The 8,411-nt window shown below is 36.1% G+C and overlaps 1 pseudogene; it reads right to left on the reverse strand.

Moving 5' to 3' along the window:
- Window positions 1-7,430: 7,430 nt before the first annotated feature.
- Window positions 7,431-7,859, reverse strand: LOC122299814 (annotated as a pseudogene).
- Between the last annotated feature and the right edge of the window lie 552 nt (window positions 7,860-8,411).

Genomic DNA, 8,411 nt, shown 5'->3' on the forward strand with positions numbered 1-8,411 from the left:
TGCTGGCTTCACTATGAAGAATTAAAGGTTAAAATGTCATATGTAGATCAAAAAGCACAAATATGTATGTGAAGGTTTAAAAGGAAATTGTGGAATTGTCCAGGTAAAGTGACCTTTTAGAAACATGCATTCATACTGAAAACTAAATAGTGGCTGAGTTTGATAATAGGAACCTGGTGCTAAAGAGAAGCCCAAGCAGCAGCCTTTTTTTAGGCAAAATTATATTGTACCATTCTCTCAACTAGTATGAAATATTACTACTAACCTTGCATCACCATTTCCTGTCAGATAAAGAGGATATATGTGTTAGTGTGAAACGCTTTACTAGTATTAATAACCGACAGAATTAGGCCCTAAAGTCCAAAAGTCATGATTTCATACCTATATGAATGTTGCATCTAGTCCATGTGCAAAATTACAACTCCAACCAAGTTCCCATCATAGTGCCTTCCCGATTGCTTACAAGTCCTCCACAATATGTTGATCACAAAACATTTAAGTATATATCCTAACTACTTAATGCACTGCCTTAGATATCCTACTCACCACCCAAAACTATTACCTTGCAACTCCAAAAAAAAAAAAAAAAAAACACCTGCCACCATTTATACAAAAAAACACCACAAAAAAGCATTCCTTCACATCAGCACCAATGATAGTCACTAGAGAGACTCATCTTGTGACTGAATTGTGTTCACTAAACTACCCAATGTCTTGTCAAACTCAACCTGCCTCTCCATCAGAAGTTGAATGCTCCCCTTCAATTCCTCAAACTCACTCTTGTAATACTCGGTCTCTTTTTTCTGTCTTTCCACTTCTTCAGCATTTTTTGGTACTCCTTCAACATTTCTAACAAGTGGATTGGGAATTGGAATAGAGTAGGTAAGTACACCAAACCTTCTTCTCTAATACACAAACAAATGACTTCCTCCCAACGGTGTGATTGCTTTTCAGCTTGCTACGGTTCTCTTTGTTGCTTTGACATTTTCTACAAATACACCAACAATATCTCGTAAACTTTAAGTCAAAACTCGAGTTGTTATAATGGAAAATTACAGCTGAAATAAAATCTACCAACAAACATATCAAACATATTTGAATTCTAAAATTCTAAACTATGCTATCCTATTAGTTTTAATATCGTAGCATACTTTATAATTTCTAAAGTCTTATAGCTCTACCTATGTCTCATGAGCTTCTCCTCACCCAAACCCTCCAAAGAATGACGTTTCTAATACACAACCTATTTCACAGATGGAGCTACTATGATAGTGCCACATAGGCAAATTGTGTAACAACTTCCCAATTTCATTTAAGTTCCAACCATATCAAGGCATTCACTCATATTACTGTTAGTGAATTTAGTGGAGTTCTTTGATATTAACTTGAACTAATCTACAGTCAACCTTGGTTTTGCATGCACATTATAACAACAACCTTCTCCATTGGCACCCTACATGATTAGGGATGCCAAACCACACTCATGCTTTGTATCTAATTAATAAGATAAGTAAAAACACACAATTTTTGCACAATTTGCATTGTGAATCTGATCCAGAATTCCCTATGTAAGTTTTTGATATTAATCATTGTCCACTAAGTGTTACAAGATTTTTACTTGCATAAAATCCAATAAAACAAAATCTCTTTATGTGAGGTGTCTCAATGGAGAAGGTTGTGCTTCCAACAACACATCCATCATACTTATTGGTGACTATTACATTAGTGTAGAATGTTGTAAATACTACTAGGCATACCTTGAATGCCTCACTCCCCCCATCTACCACATAACTTTGCCCAAGCAAGTGGCCCAACCATACCAAGTGCACTAGCTAAGGCTTCTTCATAGCTATCATATGACAAATATTTATTGTGAAGCTCATGATGGAAAGCATTGAATCACCTTCGTAACTGTTTCTAGACCATCTTGCAATGATTGTCCTTTTCCCAATCCAATATGAAGTCGGCCTAATAGTGTCAAGTTATTAGTTTGAACATATGTAGTCTAATATCCAACAACAATGTCTTTATAATGTGCATGTCCAATTCTTGACTTACCTTGACACGGTCCATTAGCTCTTCCTTCTAAACCATAGGTACATCCATCCATCACAGGTAACTCATGTCAGCATGATGTTTTAAGATCCATGTGACTGATGTTGTAAACATCGTTGTATTTTCGCAGCAAGCTGCAGTTTGCCCATCGTTGATTTCCAATGGTATTTTCCCATGCTTTCGTTGCTTATCAAACTCAATACATTAACTGGCTCACGACCACGTCTTGGTCGTGCAATGTTTTCTCTTGTAGGCTCGGGAACATCTTTTGCTGCAGGTTCTAGATACACATTCATGCACAGTTTATTAGGAACACGTAACTAAAGAGGTGGCTAAAAATTTATGCAAGTCATATTATGCTTGGATGCATATCATATTCCCCACTTCTGAATTAAATTCATAGTACAAGGCTGGTTAATTAGGGCCATATACCATTTAGATTATCATTGTTACCTCCACTCGTTGGCCCACTCAATATTGGTCTTCTACTTGCAATGTTTTCTATTGCAGGCTTGGGAACATCTTCTGTTGCAGCTTCTATATACACATTCATACACCCTTTATCAGGAACACGTAACTAAAGAGGTGGCTAAGAATTTGTGCCAATCATATTATGCTTGGATGCATTCATATTCCCCATCTCAATTAAATTCACCATACGAGGCTAAGAATTAGGTTGCATACCATTTAGATTATCATTGTTGCCTCCACTCCTTGTCCAACTCAATATTGGTCTTCTACTTGCAATTTTGTTGTTGCAAGCTTGGGAACATCTTCTGCTGCAGCTTCTATATTCACATTCATGCATAGTTAATTAAGAACACGTAAAAACAGCTGCAAGCCTTATTTTTGCCAATCATATTATGCAGCTATGCATATCATATTCCCCATCTGAATTAAAGTCACAGTAGGAGGCTAAGAATTAGGGTGCATACCATTTAGATTTTCATTGTTACCTCCACTCCTAAGCCTACTCAATATTGGTCTAGAACTTGCAAGTTGAGGCGGCCTATCTGGACTTGGAGGCTGCGTTGAGTCATTAGAACTACCTGCGCCTCCATCATCATTGGGGGTCCATGATCTTAGTATAGGAGGGCATGGCCTTCCTATGAATTGGTAAGGCACAACTCTTCTGAACCCTCCACCTCGCCTGCACCTCTTCCTCGTCTGGTTGGTGCCATTGATGTTATCCTACAACCAAACATATATAGTAGTCAATTCCAGCTGGAAATCTTATACTATCTTTCTATATAAGTGTGGCAAAAATATTATAATGGCACAAAGCTGGACACATCTTCATCCTCAGAAAGTAATTATATTTTTCAGAATTGCTATATGTGTCACCAGTCACTATTAAGACCATTTTCTTTGTTGTTGTACATTAAATCAACTTGGGCTACATATGTGGGTTTCAACACAGAGGTGTGCAGTCAGTGCATATATATAGAGCATAGAATCAGTTTTAGATGTACTCCAATTTTCCACCTCAATCAAGCTCCAGCTTAGAACATAAAATATCCACAATCAAAAAAGCATAGCTGGTTCTACAATATGTGAAGCAACAGCTTGGGAAGGTCAAAAACAGGTACCCCACTCTAAGTTTCCAATCTTAATACTTCGAAAGTGTCACCATAGCATTGTGTCAAAGTCAGAACTACAAAAGATTTGTTAATTGTTATAGTATATTGATTGCAGGCAAGGTCTACTTCATCCATTGTCAAAGTATAAGAAGATTAAGAAAAATCTATGAAAGCTAAAATGTATATATATATATATATATGCTAGATGCAGGACTCGTTGTCATAATAGCATTGTGTCAAAGTCAAAACTACCTTGAAATACCAAAGTGTAGGTAAAATTATGCTATCAATATATATATATGTATATATATAGTATATAATCATATATAACCATATGACTCGAATACTCATAAACCAATCTATACTACCCAAGCCAAGGTTGTAAACTGTTAATGGTTGTCTGTACAACTCATCTAAACCACAAGCACTCCACAAGATTATTACAAAGAAGGAAATTATAGGCATACATAAAGGAAGGTCAAAATTATACCTTTATGGAGTCTATTTATATGGTTTTATGAAAAGTCCCATACCTGGAAAATGCTCCTCCCCTGGAAACGGAAAAAAAAAAACCAAGAGCAGTACCTTGGTTGCACTAAAGTACTATAACAAGATCAACATAAATGTTATGCATGCACCAAACTATTTGTCCTAGCTCATTTGAGAGAGGAACCCAAGCTATAGAAATCGCATAGACCCAAAGAAATCTTTGGAAATCTTAAATGGATACGGTAGAAGTGAAGAGCAATTCTACTACTGAAGACAAATCACCCTCAAGAAATGGCTAGAGGCATATCTCACTGAAAATAGCTCTCAGGAATTCACCAACCCATCAGGTCACATCCAATCCTAGTGGTCACATCAAAGATCTTTATGTTGATAATTCCTATTTTAACCTTGCTAAAGCATGAGTTCCATTATAAATTTACCCTCAAGTCCCCAATTTTCCCTCCCAGGTGCCAAAGTGTCCCGCCCATTTCATAGATGTACTGAGAGCCCAAAATTAGTCTTCAAAACATGTTTCCCAAATCCTCATTCGTGCATACTTTTTTTTGCATTTAACTATATAAGATTGATGTTGTACTATTTTATTCTTCCCAAGACATGCGGTGACTAAGCTAACACATGCACATAGTTCTTTTATGTTCTGGTTGGGCCAACTATAATATATCATTTGCACTAGTGTTCTCACCATTCTATGCTTACCCCTCCTCCAATGATCAGCACAAATATGATTAAATATTTCGCTTCAATGTGCATCTTTGAAAACTAAATCTAGCAGTAATTTGACCAAATGATCATCCAAAATGAACCAATATGAAAACCATTTGCTTTTGGAATTTTTAGATACCACCTTTACCTCTCAAGCTTATCAAAACATGCAAAAGCAAAAAATGCCTCATATAATAATTATTAGACCATTTACGTCATTATTTTGGCATTGTATATGACCTATATATTGCCCATCTAAAAAAAGTGCATATTAACAATTTGGCTTTGTTACAAGCCATTCAAATGTTAATAGATATATTTATTTCTCATATCCTTATTTGACAGTACCCATCTACTTTGTAAATGGTGTTATCCCATATCAATCCCACGTAGATAATTTGTCATTTCTTTCCTCATTCAACAAAGTGCATCTAACTGGTAGTGGACTTGTGCTCATGATAAATAAGTCATAGTGAAATTATTATTGCTGTTTAGATATGCTCTAGAGTCAACAAATTATCATGCAAGGGACCCAGATAGGTGGCAAGGTTGTTGGCTAAATTTAATGTATATTATATAAACATATGATATATGTATATGTAATATATTAGCACCTAATATTTTCCAATCCTGGGTAATACACCAATTACGATACTAGTAGTCATACAAGACACACAATATGAGTGTGTGTCTCTGTTAGAGAGAAAACATGAGATTATAAATTGGTTCCAATGTTAGATTTTGCATATTAAATAACTAAAGAGTGTAAAAGGATATCTTTGTCAATCCCACTCGATATTGTTGCAATGCTTGCCGCTATGTCCACATTCTGCTGCATGGTACGCCAAATTACCATCCAACGGCAGAAAGGGATATCAACTTTAACTTTTTCCAAATAATACCACCAACCTGTTACTAATAAATATGCACAAATTGATTGCAAATCAATGTTAGATAACATACAAGAAGCACGAGCTCATCATCATAGTCAAATTAAGAGTAAATCTAGTATATGTTAATACATATCATCATATATATGCCAAGATAGAGGCATGTGTTTATGTAGTAAATGAAGTTTAAAAAGGAAATGGGGGAAATTGAACAGGTGGTAGTTCAATGAGAAGAAATGTAGCCTTCATGCAATTTATGTGGTAAAAAATGACTACTCCTCGTCAGACAGAAAATCATCATTAGAATTCGTCTCCTCTAGAACTGGACTTAAATGATTGGCAACATCACTGTCTGAACCCGACTTAGCCTCTGTGTCATCTATAAAATCTCTTACGAGTTATGGCTATCCAGATGACTATGGGTGTAACCGGTCCGGTTTTGGACAAAATTTAGAACCGAACCGGTATGCACCGGTTTTGTATTTTTCAAAATCGATCACACACCGGTTACCCTCTTAAACCAGTACTCCAGTTTTACATGTTTCCGGTCCGGTTCAGTTCGATTTTACTGGTTTTAATTTACTATATTATATATTATATAATATAATATATTATAGTATATAATAATAGAGTGATAATATATTATAGTATTTATATTATATAATGATATAGTATAAGTATAAGTATTAATGTGCACTTTATAATATTAGTGTAACTATCACTACAAAAAAGGGCTAAATTGGCGGCGTTGGTTATACGCCGGCAACTATCCCAAAAAACGCTGCTACTTAATTCGCGGCATTTTTCTAACGGCATAACCGTCCGCCGGTACTGGAGGGTCGCTATTTTCATTGTTCCGGCGTTTGCGCAAACGCCGATATTTGTAAATCCCATTAATGGCGTTTGTATCAATTTAGCGGCATTGTTTGAAACGCCACCACAATACCCACATTAACAGCGTTTCTGGAAACGCCGCCAATTTATCGTTGCCATCCCTAGCATATACTAGCGGCGTTACCTTAAACGCCGCTGCTACTACATTATCGACGCATCATGCAACTTTGGCGGCATTTATTTAAATGCCACTAATAGTACATTAGCGGCGGCACATTGAATTTGTTAACGGCGTTTATATGACCGCCACCACTTTTTAAAATAGCAGCGTTACGATAAATGCCGCTACTAGTAATTTGGTGAATTTATTAACGGCATTTATTTAAACGCCGCCCCATTACGTTGCCAACGCATCATATAAATTACTGGCATTTATTTAAATGCCTCTAATAGTACATTGGCGGTGGCACATTAAATTTGTTAACGGCGTTTATATGATCGCCACCACTTTTTTAAAATAGCAGCGTTACGATAAATGCCGCTACTAGTAATTTGGCAAATTTATTAACGACATTTATTTAAACGCCGCCCCATTACGTTGCCAACGCATCATATAAATTAGTGGCATTTATTTAAATGTCACTAATAGTACATTGGCAGCATATTGAATTTATTAACGGCGTTTATCTAAATGCCACCATGAAGTTTTTAAACGCTGCCACTAATTCATTATCGACATATTTTTTAAATTAACGACATCAATATAAACGCCATTACGAATACGTTACAGCCGCATTGCATTAATTAAAGGTATTTAAAAATTAGTACAATGTGCACATTGCTTTTTTTTTTTTTTTGGTAAAAGGTATATTAGATTTTATGCCATATCTACAATTCAAACAGCCACACGTGAAAGATCATAAAGTAATTTCAATATTCATAAAACTAATGAAAGGAGTCAAAATCCTTAGACCACATTGCATCGACCTAAGAACAGAATTTCAAACACGATAATGAACTAGATTCTCTCTCCATTACTCTACTGTTGACGAACTTCAACTTTCTTTTTCTGCCAAAGGCGATCAAGCCCACTGTCAACATCTCCCTGAGCTCGAACAAATCCACAGAGAACAAAGGTGGAGAAATGGCCGTTGTACACGCCATTCTCATCCAAATGCTCGACGTTGATCTGAACGGAAGCATGGTCCTTTGAAGTAATCAACCTGTTTGTAAATATGCATTTCCTAGGAATGTAAAGCTCGGTAATAAGCCCCTCTTCGTTCTACATCTTGGCTTCTGTGTAAACTACTTCTTCAACACCTTACCAATCTGTGCACATTGCTTAAAACACCATATTCACTAATGTTTTCAAGAAGCGCGCAGTAGACCTCCATTTGCATAATGTCAAAAAATTTATGGGTAGTTCTTACAGCTTGGAAACCATATGCTATTAGATCACTATATTTTGTAATCACAGAAATGATACCACCCTTTTCAGCTTCAAGTTTGCACAGATATGCCAACCGTGCACCAGCCTTATATGGAGCCACCACATATTCGTAATATATCCCAGATCTAAGAACCTGAAAAGTCACTACGGAGACATTTGTTAGCAGTGAATCTAGGTCCAAACGGAAAAAAAAAAAAAATCTTTAAAAAAAAAAAAGTGTTGATGGAAATGAACTCGCTATCTAGAACTAGATCAAGATGCATAGACTAATAGAAATATGGCAACCTGGTACCTGTATCACTTGATGTGCCATGGATGGAGTAATACTCATTGCTCTCTGTAAGTTAAAACTGTTAAATTTTTTTAAAATGTTCCATAGCTTTTGAAATA

This window comes from Carya illinoinensis, chromosome 16 (genome assembly GCF_018687715.1).
Source record: "Carya illinoinensis cultivar Pawnee chromosome 16, C.illinoinensisPawnee_v1, whole genome shotgun sequence".
Classification (NCBI taxonomy): domain Eukaryota; kingdom Viridiplantae; phylum Streptophyta; class Magnoliopsida; order Fagales; family Juglandaceae; genus Carya; species Carya illinoinensis.